The sequence below is a fragment of the Sabethes cyaneus genome, chromosome 3, assembly GCF_943734655.1.
Source record: "Sabethes cyaneus chromosome 3, idSabCyanKW18_F2, whole genome shotgun sequence".
Lineage (NCBI taxonomy): Eukaryota > Metazoa > Arthropoda > Insecta > Diptera > Culicidae > Sabethes > Sabethes cyaneus.
The window spans coordinates 27,254,604-27,269,466 of NC_071355.1; the positions used below are offsets into that span (position 1 = coordinate 27,254,604).

Here is a 14,863-nt window from a genome sequence, read left to right on the forward strand (position 1 = left end):
TGTTTTAGACTTGCCCAACTAGCATGCTTATTTTAGACTTCATTTGAAGTTCTTTTTGATTTGTGTCAGATTTCTTTAAAACTATTTTTAAAGTTCTTTTAAATTTCTTTTAAAATTTCTTCAAGATTCTTTTTAGAATTCTTCAAAACTTTTCTGAGACTCCTTTAAACTTCTTTTGTACTTCTTTAAAACAGGTTTTAGACTTTTTTTATTAGATTATAGTCACTTTAACCAACTTGGGTCATTCGTGACTTCTGCGGGGTTGGGATTTGAACCAGGGTCCTCGGCGTGAGAGGCGTGAATGCGAACCACTACACCGGGACTGATCCCTGCTGTTTTAGACTTATTTTAGACTACATTGAGAACTCTTTTAGATTCCTGCCCGACTTCTTCAAAGCTATTCGTAGAGTTTCTCTAGAAATCTTTTGGTTTTCCTCAATATTTCGTTCAGATTATTTTTTAAGATTTAGATTTAGAATTCGTTTAAATTTCATTTAGAATTCTCAAACTCCTGTCAGACTTTTGTAAGACTATTCTTCGTATTTCTTTAGAATTCTTTTAGACTTCATTTAGGACACATTCCAACGTTACGGGACATTATCCCTACTATGCGGATCGGTTCCTGTTTCAATAAATCCCTGGCATTTTAGTGGAAAATGAAGTACTCTTTTAACAACTATTTTACAACGTATTTGCAAAAAATTTGGTGAAACAGGAGGTGATTCACGGGATAACAGTGGGTGCTAATTGTATCCCGTAACGCCGGAATGTGTCTTAGACTTCTATTAGAATTCTTATAGACTTTTTGAAACTTTGCTTAAAGCACTTTTAGATTTCTGCCAGACTTCTTTACCAATATTTTTAGAGCTCTTTTAGACTTCTTTTAGAATTATTCAAGGTTTTTTCCAGGGTTTATTCAGATTTCTTTTGGACTTGTTTTACACTTTTTATAGATTTTGGCAGACTTCTTTGGAGTCCTTTTAGAGTTCCTTCAGGTTTTTAGACTACTTTTATACTTCATTTAGACTTCTTTCAGACTAGTTTTAGACTGGTTTTGGACTTCATAGCCATAAGAAAGTCTGAAAAGAAAAGAAAAGCAAAAAGGGTTCTAACTTTTTGCTTTCCTTTTCCTTTTAGCCTTTTTTATGGCTAGTTTGAAAGTTCCCTTAGACATCTTTTAGAATTCTTTCAGACTTCTGTTAGAACCTCTTAAGACTTCGTTTGTATATTTTTTATATTTGGTAGGGCAATCTTCAGAGAAATTTATCAAGACTGAGGTTTGATGTTTACCCCACGTTTCTACACTTTGTTGGTGTCTTTCTCAAGGGGTATTGTGATAACATACATTTTTAATGTTAGTTTTAAGTTGCTTACATTTATTTTCTTTGCTTACATATCATTTACGTCTTTTGTTTTATTTTGGGGACTTATTACATATTACAGTCATGGAGGGTAGTTGGTACATAAGCTAATTTTAAAGTTGTTTTAGCTGTTTTCAAACGTCTTTTAGCCGTCTTTTGGAATTGTTATAAGCTTAATTGAGGCGCCTTTTACATTTTTCGACTTTTTTATGTGAGTAATTCACGCTGAAACGGGGCCACTACTGACACGAGGTCTTCAAATATTGGAACTTTTGCGCTTAATTAGTTGGAAATGGTTAAAAAATAAGAATTATACTTTTGATACCACGAAATAGTGAACCCCTCGAATGAAGAACGTTGAATGTTGAGCAATCCTTGAGATCTATATCATGTGATATTTCATAAATTTGCTATAAAACAACTAACAACTGGCCCAGTTCTGTAAAGGGCTTTCAAATGGAGTAAAACAATTTTTGGCGACCGTCTTGGATTTGGTCGCCATATTGGATTTTATCCAAAAATGGCCTTTTTTTCCTTGAGATCCCAACCGATTTTCATTTTAAGACCACTATTGGAAAGCTGAGAAAAAATGCTACAAGAAACATTCATAAAATTAAGTGTGCAATGTCATTAACTGAATAAAACAACCAGTGATTTGTAGCAGGGTACACAATTTTCATATAATTTTATTGTGATATTTCCAAAATTTGCTATGAAACAAACTACAAACGACGCGGTTTTGTTAAGAGGAGAGATAGGGTTGATAAACGAAGTGAAAAAAAATCGACGACCATCTTGGATTTGGCCGCCATGTTGGATTTTATAAAAAAATCGCTGTTTCGCCATGATCCCCCCAACCGTTTTTAATTTTCAGACCCCCATCGGAAAACTGAGAAAAAATTCTATAAGGAACATTCATCAAATTATATGTGTAGTGGTATTAAATAAACGTAACAATTAATTATCTGTATCAAGATTTACAGCTCTCATATAATGGAATATCTTGCTACAGAAAATTAATTGTTTTATTAATTTTTGCACATAACTTTATGAATGTTTCTTATAGTATTTTTTCTCAGCTTTCCGATAGTGGTCTTGAAATTAAAATCGGTTGGAGTAATCATGGTGAAAACAATGATTTTTTTGATAAAATCCAATATGGTGTCCAAATCCAAGATGCCCGCCAAAAAAAATTTACTCCATTTGAAAGCCCTGTTCTTCTACTTTACAGAACCGGGCCAATTGTTAGTTGTTTAATGGCAAATTTATGAAATATCACATAATATAGATCTCAAGGTTTGCTCAAAATTCTACTTTTTTTGAACCTCTTAGGCCCCTTGGCGAACGAGGTATCTTAGACTTCTTTTGTAGTTCTTTCAAACTTCTTTTGGACTCCTTTCAGACTTTTTTAGACTCATTGTGGACTTCTTTATGGTATTGATTTATGACATTTTGAATGTTTAGATCTGATTTTTTTAATCACTGAACTACTGACGTACTAATATTTTGGTAGTTGGTATCGATTCGATCTTTTTGATTAATGAACTATAACTATGTTCTCTTAACTCTTTCACTTTCCTTCCTTTTTAGAGTGGTTTTAACCCAAAGGGTCATTCATCAGTGTTCCTTTTTGTTTTACACACTTAATGCATGATTTACTTTTTAAATTTTAGATTTTTGGACCATTTTGATTTTCGCTTTTTTCAAGCAAATCATTAAAAAAAGCAAAAATCTCAGAAGTGTCACAAATTGTAAAAAGATACGGAAATTTTATTGAAAGAACACTAAAATGGCACAAAATGGAATATTGCACCATAAAGTTGGGTGTATCAGGTTTTAAATTAATATGGCGGTTGTTATAAATGAAATCGAGAAATATTGAAAATTTGGAAATATAAACTAGACAATAAATAACAAACGTGGTTAAGATGAATGGCAGCAAAAATATTGAGCAAAAGGTAAAAAGTCAAGGAAAATTAAAGTAGAACTTCAACATAGAAATGTTTTACTAAATTAAGATAAACTTTAGCTAAAATCCAACTCGGTACAAGTAATTCATGCAAAATCGAAAATTCGGAACCCTATCTTGTATCAAGGTCTGGGCACGCTAGTGATTATTTGCTATCAATTGCTGATAATTTAGAGGCCAAAAATTTTCGGTTTTAGTTGAAATTGTTCCTAGTAATGAAAACAATGTGGATATTAATTTTGAACTAACCAAATAATCTTCTAGGTATACAACATTCAGAAAGTTAAGTAATCTTTTCCTTTTTTCTTTTTGCAGGTAAGTAAATCATAAAATCATCACGTGATTGCTTCGAGTGAATTAAAAAGTACCAATACTGTTAAGCTATAGCTTGATATGAATACAAAAATTGGGTTGTGAAAACCTTAAACGCAAATTTAACCGTAAGTGTTTGATAAACATCTAGTGGGATCAATTCCGTTCTCGGATTCTGTAGTCATCTAAAGCATTTTGTGGAAATTGATTTGATTTCGCATTGTTTTTATTGTTGAATCTTTCTGGTTTTTGGAAAGACTTTCCAAACTACTTGAACTTGACTATTTGAAGTTTAATTTGTAATCCATGTTTCGAATCTTAAAAATCCGATTTAGTCAATCTAGCAGAGAAAGCACCTAATTGAAACGAATAAATCAAAATTACTGTTTATCAATCGATAGAAATGCTTTCCATGTTAGTTCAAGCCGACTAATAGACCTCGTCTTCGTCACTTTTATCAACGTTATATCGACATCTACGTTTCCGAAGACAAGCTAAGGAGACAAAATCGTTGTCCCTTGGCAGACATTTAAGTGATTACCAGTTGCTCAAATAATCGCTTGCTCGAGAATTCCATCACTTGGCTGTTCGAACATCGGCGTATCATTGAACTAGTAGGATTTTACTGATTTCTCTGAGGAGTTTCCATGTTTCCTCTCTGCTAACGTAAGCTCGATGGGAATAAATCCGATGACAATTTCACTTAAGTTCTTCTGCCTCCTCGCAACCGTTTTCCGATAAAATCGTTCCCACAAATAATAGGCCACCAATCATCATCAGTCTATCGGCATATTCTGTGCATCACGGCTCCTGAAGCATTTTGTCGGAGTGTGAGCGTTACCACTATCACCCCCACCAAGTCCTCGGTTTGAATACCGACTGCATTGACATAAAAGCCTTCCGTAATCAACTGAACCATCTACTTTTCCATTTATAAAAGACTTGATTGTTCGAATTGAACAGATTTCGATATCGTCAAATTAGAGTCATGTGCAGTTCTATTCAGCTCGTAGGTTAATGCTTTCAATTTCTCTACCCAACTCCGCTAGAGGGCTGTCCTACGGTTGTTGAATCTACTTTTCAATACTTTACTCAAATCCGATCAAGCGAGACGAGGTAGGATTCACCTTCCTTATGCAATTAGATCAAAGTTGATTTGAATTGACATTTTCCTGCTTCCTTGTGACTAGGACTACATTCATAATCTTTTCAACGCTGCTGCTGTGTAGTCCCCTAGCGAATCAGAAAGACAGGGAAGGATTCTACCGATGTGATAGGCAAATCCCAACAGAGAGTATGTCTTTTCCCAGCCGGGAAGCTCAGCGCCCGAGTTTTAAAATGCATTTTTCACTTTTCTTAGCTTTACTATTCCGACCTGGGGATTACCTTGCTTGCAATCCCACCCGGATGGCAAGGGGATTTGACCTCATCTTCCTTCCCAGTTGGATTTAAATATTCCGGAAAGTAATTTTCATTTCATTTCCGCCAGAAACGATCCCTCGCCATCCGTCGGTAATTTCGGCACTGACAGTGGGGCCGGCCCAGCAAATCCGTTTTTCAAATTTCAAACTGCAAGGGTAATTTAAACGTAAATAACTCTCGACAAACACGACATGCTTTAGCTTTCGATTCTATTACTCTACGGATGTGTACCGAAGCTAAATCGAATCCATCGCAGAACATTATTCAGTGTGTACCTACCCAGCAGTAACCGACGACAGAATTGAAAAATCAGCGATAACATCAGCACGAATTCTCCATTGGAAAAGGTGAACCAAGTTCACAACGATTTACTCGGATTTCACTTTTTCTTCCATTTTACGCTTTTTCCCCCTGCCAGCCAGTGCAGTGGTGGTAACTCCGAACGGTAGGATGTAGTCGAATAAACACGAAACCGTTCATGTGTAGGATGTATGCATTGTAGTGATTCCGACGAAAAAAAAACAGATTCGAGAGTACTTCTCTGTGGCACTTTCCAATACCGTTTTGAAATGGGGCAAAAGTGAGTTCGGATTCAGGTACTGCGGCCCGTTCGGGAATCGACGCTCGTACAGATGAGAAACTTGATCGGAAGTGATGGCTTCAGTGCCTGAACCTAGCCTCCGCCCCGGTTGTTGTCTAACGGCATCAAGATCCACTTCTCGCTTGAAGTGATTGCGTTAGGAGCAACTATTTCCCACAATTTCGGTGGCACGTTCGTGTGCGGTAGACACGGGAGAAGCCGGTGGATGACATATAATGCTGCTTTTCTTTCTCTCCTGCTGATGGAAAATTGAATTGTAGCCACCCGGCTGGCCGGTCGGTTGGCTCCGTTGGCTGTTCGCTAGCTTCGCCGGCTGGCTGGCAAGGAAAGTAATAGATTTTGCGGCAAAGCGATTGAAGAAAGTGATTGGTGAAAGATTTCTTCGACTATATCGAGAGCAGAAAAGGCGATTGGAAGTTGAAGCTAATGCAGTGAAACTTGGAACGGTGAGGATGGTGTCTCGAGTCGAGACAGGTGGAAAATCCTACATATCTGCTTTCAATGTGCAACTTGGTCGGCCGGTAGACGGGGCGCTGCTGAGCAAGGGAAGAACAAGGCAGGCAGAATGAAGAAGAAAAAAAAATCGATTCGACCTCAGAGGGTGCGACCGTGATTGAATTGAATTGAGAAGGAAAAGTCACGCGGTAACGACATTCCCGGGTAAATATTTGCCCTCCGGTTAGGCGGAGTGAGTTGTTTAAGCTCGTTGAACTATCCGTCATGTTCACCGCCGATTTTATCTGCATATTCTCGTAACGGGAACGTAAATATTTGGAATGAATTTGTTCGATGTCGCTGAGACAGGGAATCCGATTCTGCAAACTTTGACAATGCTTTCCCAAGGCATTGTGCTGGGACCGAGACGACTTGGAACGAGAACGGAAACTTATGCACATAAATCATACGAACAACGGTACAGATATATTGCTTATGATTGAAAGATATATTTGAATCTGAACCTGAAGTGTGTAATATTCCACACGGTAAAAGGAAAACTGTAGACATACAACCCCGGGGAATATTTTGACATTGTGAAGTGAGAATGAGCTTTGTAATGCTTTATGGTTATAAGGAAGGTGAACAATTGTTTCTTCAAAATTAAAATTACGTCGGCAAACATTCAAACTTTATCTCTTTTGACGTAGGACTACGTCTTACGGCAAGTTTTGAGATAGGGTATCATTCCAAAAAATCGAAAAATGTGAGCGCCACGAAAAATGAAAGGTTTTGAGCGCTAATAGCTCAGCGGTTTTCCGATCGATTTTCATTATTCTTACACCAAGCGATCGGAAAATCTTCTAAGAATTGATCCAAATGAAGAAAAGTATGGATTCTTGATGCTGAACTATTGAAAAATTGAAAATAATGAACCTATGTTTTACCAGAATTCTCGCTTCGTGATTGGTTGGAAGGTTCTTTACGATGATCTAAACCTATACCAATTTGATATCTGTGCTTGGGAAGTAAGCCCAAACAAGTGACAAAGTTTTCTCATTTCAACAAGATTTTTTAACCCCGCGATTAATCCTAGACCATTTTGATGTCCTTGCTTGGGAAGTACGCCAGAAAGAGTGACAAAGCCTCCTCGTGTCAACAGATTTCTTACGAACGCGAACGCGATCAGACTTAGTCCAATTTGATGTCTGTGTTAGGGAAGTGTGCCAGAAAAAATGACACAAGTTCGTTGTTCCAACAGATCGCAAATTCTTTACTGCGAGACGAATAAACCTCGGTGAACTTGATATCTGTGTTGGAAAAATATGCTACAGCTGTAGTGTTCGGTTCTAATACGACTCTGTATGAATACGCATGCTTGCCGTTTCATTAGAAGTGTAGTGGAAAGATGTGCTGTTGATAAAATAGGATTGAATTGGTAAAATCCCTTCAACGTGGGAAACCATGGATAATAAAAACAATCTTTAATTTCAGTAAGGTAGCAGGAAAGCAATAGTTTGTGTTCTTGATTTTGTTAAATTGTTTTCAAATTCACAATCTTTTGAGAATTGAACGTATGCAATGTTACTACTTTGATAAATGTTACATACATACAACGCATGTAGCATGTATATATGTTGTATATAGCATGTATACATGAAGAATCGAATGATTACAAATATGAATACTTGCCACTATCACTACAAACAGACTTACGTAGTCCTGCGTCACCTATATATGCGGTCGTGTCTTGTACACAAGCCCTCTGATTTTTTGAATATATCCTGAACGAACAACCAAATTATGGTAAAACGAGATAAGAAAACAAATACGGAACAGTAGGGGAAGACGGGGTAAGACAGGCCCCCTAAGCGAATAAATTGCTAGCATAAAATGTGTACGAAAATTCACCTTTTCTTGTTCCATACATGGAAAAGCATTCATTTATCTACCATTAAAAATTATATAAAGAATTAATTAGTCTTTTTTTCGTGATTTTTCATCAATTTTCGAAACGTCTAAAAATTACTAGTTCACAACCAGGCGGGGTAAGAAGGACCATGGCGGAGTAAGGCGGATTGTGGCAGATTTGAAGGTTTCTTTGAATTGTAAACACAATTTCAATATTATTAACTAAGTAAGAACAAGTTCTTAAGGGGTTTTAGGTACATGCTAAAAGAAGGTATAGTTTAATTTAGAGACCTGCTAAAAGAAGGAATTTTACTACTAGTTCAATTTTGAAAATGAGAGTAGATGTTATTTTACTCCACTGGTTTTTATTTACTCTTTTCTTGGCGTTATTCTGTTGATTTGTCAGCAGGACTTTTACTCTTTGAATACGCTTCACTTTAGGTGAAGGCGGAGAAGGCAACACATTAAATGATCCGTTAAGTAACTTGGGATCATCGAATTTTGATTCCGTTAGATACAAATTTACATTGATTTTGTTATTCGAATGGCACTTGTTGGCTTTTTTGACGTGGGAGGCTCTGTGGTTGGAAAAAAGTTGGTTTTTTCATTCAATATTTTTAAAATCTATTAAGACACTAAACAGAAGAACTTTAGGCAATTATGAGCACTATGACGTATGGCCCTTTTACCCCGTGAAAAATGGCCCGTCTTACCCCTAGTTAACAATTTACATTATTTTGCTTTTATCTCTCAATCCGTACTATTTTATATACCTTTTCCGCCACACACAGAACAAGAATTGCCCAATTAAAGTCAGTGGTAAGAGAAACGACAAAATACATAGCTTTTTTTGCTGAATAACCTTAAATTTGTTGCTGCTGAAATTATATCGCTTGAAGACACTGCGAACGAAAAGTTTGTTTTGATTCTAGTTTTGACGTTGGATACGGCCGAGTGCCACAGGTTGTCTCGAAAGTGTTTAGATAGTCTAATAAACAAAACATACTGGGGCATTTGTAGAAAATTTAAGGATTTCTTGACGAAATCGATGTGGTCCCTCTTACCCCGCCGGGCCTTCTTACCCCTTGTTACCCTAAACAAGATAAATCAAGGGGAAAAGAAGAATAGCGAGAGAAAAACTACAAGGTATACATCCCTAAGGATTGTACGAAAGAGTGACGTAGGACTATATGAGACCATTAGATCAATGACTAATGTAATCTGCATTTCTGGCACATGTATGTTTATAAGAATCATTGTTTAAGTGAATGTTTAACAGAGAAGAGCGAAATATTCAGATTACGCCTGCAACCAGGAGCCCTTTAGGAGCCCCCCCTCCTAAAGAGAGGAGGGGTCCTAATTCACCATAGAAAAAATTCTTGCCTTTTGAAACCCCCACATGCCAAATTTGGTTCCATTTACTTGATTAGTTCTAGAGTTATGAGGAAATTTGTATTTCATTTATATGGGAGCCCCCCCCTCTTAGAAGAGTCTCAGTACACCATAGAAAAAATTCCTTTCTTCAAAAATCCTCACGTGCCAAATTTAGCTCCAGTTGCTTGATTAGTTCTCGAATTTTGAGGAAATTTGTGTCATTTGTGTTTCATTGTATAGAAGCTCCTCCTCTTACGCCCTCTATAAAAATGCTCTCTAACCCCCTCTATAGAATTGCTGGTAATTTTATCTATCCAACGACATATAAATTGTTCAGTTTCGTTCAGTGGTTTAGTAGTTATTACCATTTGAAATCTTTCATTCAAACCTTACACTTTTATTTTCGTTTTCACAAAGTGCTACCCAGTCCCAGTATGGTAAACAAAGACGGAGTCCTACGCCAAAAACGAAAATCAATCGAGGGAACAAGGGAACGGGGAAAAAGATTGAACGGTATATAAAAAGAGCAAGTTGGCACATAAATGAGAAGAAAAAGAAGCACAGATAAATCAAAAAGAAATTAAGAAAAAGGTAACACGGAAGAGAAAAAGACGGGAGAACGAGATATAAAAAAGGAAACCCGAAGACGAAAGGCAAGAAAGGGAGCAAAAACGGAATAAACGAGATTAAAAGACGGAATAACGCGGCATCAAGAAGATGAAAAACGGAACAAACGAGAAAGAAAGGAGATAAAACATGTTAGAAAACAGGGAAGCTGAAAATGAGAATAAAGGGAAATAGAGAAAACGGGAAAGAAAATAACAAAAAACGTGTGAAAAACTGTGAGTTAATGACTCAAAACAATAAAAATAGGACAAAATGGAGAAGCAACAAACGTTGAAACAGTAACCATAGGAATGAAAAATAGAAAACAGGAGAAAAAGAGGAAAAACGGAAGAAAAGTGAGAGTATAAATCATGGAAAAGGGACAGAAAATGAGAAAAAAAAACAACGAAAAGGGAAAAATGGAACAGAAAACAGAAAACACGTATGAGAGAATAAAATGAAAAATGTCAATTTAATTTCAAGTAAATCTTCATGTCCATGTCCGGTCTGAAGGAAAAGTTAAAATTTCAATTAGTCAAAATTCAAGTCTAATTTTATGTCCAATGTCAAGTTCAATTGGATGTCCGATTTTAGGCCTAATTAAATTACAATTTTAAGTTAAATTTCAACTTTAATTTCAAATCTAATTCGAATCGTAATTTAATTTCACTTTCAAACAAAAACCTGTTTAATTTGGTTTAAAGTTGCATGTCTAATTCAAAGTAAAACTTTCAGTCCAAACTGTTCTAAAGTAAAGCCCAATTTCATTTCCAATGTTAAGTCCTATTCCCAGTGCAATAGGGAGTGAAACTTCAAACTCAATTTAGTCTAAATTCAAATATAGTTTAGTGCCCTATGTCAAGTCCGATTTCAAGTTCAATTACAACTCTTACTTTTAGTTCAGTTCCAAGTCTAATTTCTAGTCCAATTTCAACCCTGATTTTAAATCTAATTGCACCCGAATGTCCGGAGTTTTAAACCTAATCGGCCGGTATCTTTGTGGTAAGTAGCAATAGATTCACCATTCTACATTTACTCCAAAACATTCTTCTAAAAGGTCCGGTGGCCCGACTTTTGTTTTTGCTTGTGCACGCTAGCGCGAGCGACCTCGAATCAGCTAGTCAAAACAAAGCGCCGTGTCAATGAATGTTTAATTCATCTGAACCCGCCGGCAGCGTGAAATTGTTGAAACAAAAATCGATAGCCCCTTTTCGTCTTGCTTTCCCACCGAGCCGGATTGTGCTGTCGTTACCGCAAAATCCATCCGATCAAATATTCCCGGTTTCGATGCAAACATTTCCATAAACCATTACCGCTTGCTGCTGCTGCTGCTGCTGCTACTACTACCGCCAATTCCCATCCGGGGGCAGCCAGCAACATCGAAATTGCTACCCAGCTGAGCCAGGCTAAGAACTGAAGTCCAATTTTCCAAGTCAGTCACTCTCTCTTTACCTCTAATTTGTGTTTATGCCATTTATGTGCGGCTGCTGCTGCTGCTGCTGCTCCTGACCGAGGATAAACTGCACCTAAAGGTTCCCTTTAGGGGACCTTTAGGTGCACACATACATACACAAACTCATACTCTTACCGTCACTTTGCTAGTCAACCAGCAGAAAGAAATTGGATTACATGTGACTGGGACACCAAACAAAAACATATTTACATACTAAATTTGATATTTTATGCAAATGCTTCAACTGCTATCCTTCGCTTCGTTTCTTCCCAGCTCACAGGAGTGCATAGTGCATTTGTTAATGCAGCGGTCTACGGATAGAAGATAGGAAAACTTTACTTGTCAGTGGTGCTCCCCACCGTCCACCGCCTTCCGTTCTCTTTCCGGGGGTTGAGGTTGAAGCTCAGCATCGAGCAGCAGCAGCAGAGCTGACCCAACCAAATGCCTTTTTCGACTGACTTCTGAACACGGCCACCGGGCACTGGTAGGAAGGGGGTTTGGGAATGGGGCTTGCCATGGAGAAGATGCATTCTAATGCTTCTCCGATAGGTGCTCTGGCGACATCATTTCACGTCGTTGGAATTTTGGAATAGTACAGAGCCATACCATTCGGAAGGCATGCCAAACGAAAGGGCCGAGATTTCCAACAAAAACAATTCTATTTGCATATTATTGAAAAGTGAAAGACCACACCAAGGTGACAAAGGTTCGAGTGTTGGTATGTTTGAACCGGGGGAAAGTGCGGGAGGACTGCGAAGAATGAATGGCTGGCTTATGTTCTCAATAGTTTATCCACCGGTTGAAGGTGAATGGGTCTTTGTTTTGTTTTCAGTACCAACAGACTAACCTTCTTGCCGGCAATCGGATTAGCAGTAGTTCTGGCGGTGCCACTTGAATGAGCTTCTGGTTTGGGCTTCGGTCAATGCGATCTACTTCGTTCGTTCGTTCGTTCGTGTGAACGCCCTGAGGAGGTTGAGAAGTGTGAGCTTAAAATTCGTTTATTGCCTAGATATGGTGTTAGCTTAGGTTGAAATGTCCAACGTTCCAACGTTCGGTGAATGCTGAGGAACTTTGTCGTACTGTTCAAAGTTTAATGACTGGCAGCTTGTATCGAACGAATGAAAATCTGCAAGGAAATTTGGGCTTAAGAATTTAAGACTTGTAAATCGAAAACAGGACTGCCCTTTAAAAATGAGCTGCTGTATATTATCAGCGATGGGTACTTTTCCGGAAAGGTTTTTATCCACATCATGACAATCAAGAAATTGATTCTAGCAGCTGGCCGCTATCAGCAAAACGTGCCAACTCGCATCAGTCCCTTTTCGGTCCGAAAGTTTCCTTCTCTGCTCTGCTAGCCAAAGCGTGTCCTTCATAAAATCGCGCCATTTTATTTCTACCCCAAAGTGAACAATCCGAGACATGGTTGTTTTCGTCTCGTGGAAGTAAGTAACCGACTGAAAATGTTCAGGGCAAGCCATATATTTTCGTTGCCGTGACTTACTCTTCACAGCCAGCCGAATGTCAGATACTGGCTTCTGGAACTACCCCCGACAGCGCTCAGCATGAGTGCGGGTTATCATACCGCCGACATCGATTGAGGCTATCCAATGGATTGAGCTATCATTCCAGTGGATCTTTAGTGCTCGAACTACGTGGTGAAAACACCCACCGACGCGGTGGGTTAACGTCGCTCTGTCGGATTAGAACGTGACAGCTTTCACAGGATAATGTCTTTCGAGAAGGCAGTATCGAACGTTATGTGCCGCTGGCTGGTTCTGAGTTTTCTATCAGCACATGTAGTGAAATTGTTTGTCACGTAATTAAATCTTCCACCTATCTATTGTGATGCGTAATTTTTTTTCGCTCAAATATTGAGAAACCCGCAGCGGTTGATTAAATCATACATTTCACCTTAATCAACACTATCGGGTTACGGGTTTATTATAATATTCCGTACCTTTCATCATCACCATAATTGATTCGAGGAAACGGCACGAAAAACAACACCGGAAATGGTTTTCCGGCTTAATACTTCAGTACTGCCAACCAGCCAACCAACCACCTGCTCTCCGCGATCAACCCGTCAGGAAGTTCGCAGGTGATACCGCACACGTAGGTAGGTATCACCACCATCCACCGCCACCTTCACCGCTGATTGGGCGGATATGTTGTTCTTGGTGTTGTTGTTGAAAGCAGCTTCAAACGAACGTGTACCGATATAACACCCATTAATTATAATAAATAACACAAACGTGCAGCTGTGGCATTTTTCGTAAATTAATTACAAATCATGAATAATAATGATTAATAACAGTTGAATCCGAATCGTTCGACACAGGCGCGAAACACTGACAGAATAATGCGAATAATGATTCCGGTAACGGAGATATGAAATTCGACTAATAGGTAGTAAATTTAACAGCCTGGTTTCTGATTAAGTTGATGGTTGGATCAAATTCCATCATTCCGCAATAGCGAGGGTAATTCTCAACTGCGTAGATGCTAATAAACTTCCTAATTAATTGAGCACCATGCCTGTGGGTGTTCTATACACAGTGCCTAGGGTGCGAGATGGTGGAAGACGAGAGCCGTCTTATTTATAAATTTTTATGTCATAGACTACACCTACATTGTCGGTTGTTCTTATGATGGAAATTTTTTGCATTCTCAGCATAACTGGTTAATATGAAAGATATTACACTAATTTTCTTCGCTTGTATTATGTATTAATGGCTGAAATCCAAATGGCCGAATTTCAACAACAGTCACAGAAGGCCGAATCGCGAAAGGCCGAATCATGAATGACCGAATCACGAAAGGCAGAAGTTTTTCGGAATGTCTAAATAACTATTCAATAAAAAACTTGATGCAAAGCAGTTTACAAATAACTTTAAGCAAACAAAATACACAATAAGCAACACAACTATACGGTATAGACAATTGAAAGTTCTTTCTTCCCCTAAGCGCAAATGATTTACGATCATTCTAAGGTGCAAGACCTATTTATCGTGTGAGTAGCAAATATCGGAAGCGCCGGCCACTGCGCGGAGGGGGGCAGCCCCCTTGCAGAAACCACTTCTATTTAGGTTCATGCATTTTCCTAGGTTCACTGACTAGTTGCGATTAAGCCTTAGTCAAGTCCGAACAAGCGGGCTGGTACCGAATAGTCGAAACACAAATGGCCGAATCACGAATGGCCGAATTCCAACATCGAATCATGAATGGCCGAATCACGAAAGACCGAATCACAAAAGACCAAATCACGAAAGGCCGAATCACGAAAGGCCGAGTTTTCCCGGAATGCCTAAATCAACAAAATTTTTATCGCCCATTTTGTGAGACCTTACACATTTTGAATAAATTTTTTCATCTATTTCTCTCCACGAATTTGGAACATCCCCCTGAAAAATCTTTAAAAT

The 14,863-nt window shown here is 38.3% G+C and overlaps 1 protein-coding gene across 1 annotated transcript in view; it reads left to right on the forward strand.

Annotated features, from left to right (window-relative positions):
• LOC128739409 (hemicentin-1) overlaps nt 1–14,863 on the forward strand; it is a 219,999-nt gene that overhangs the window by 37,124 nt on the left and 168,012 nt on the right. The gene's annotated exons all lie outside the window — the stretch shown is intronic.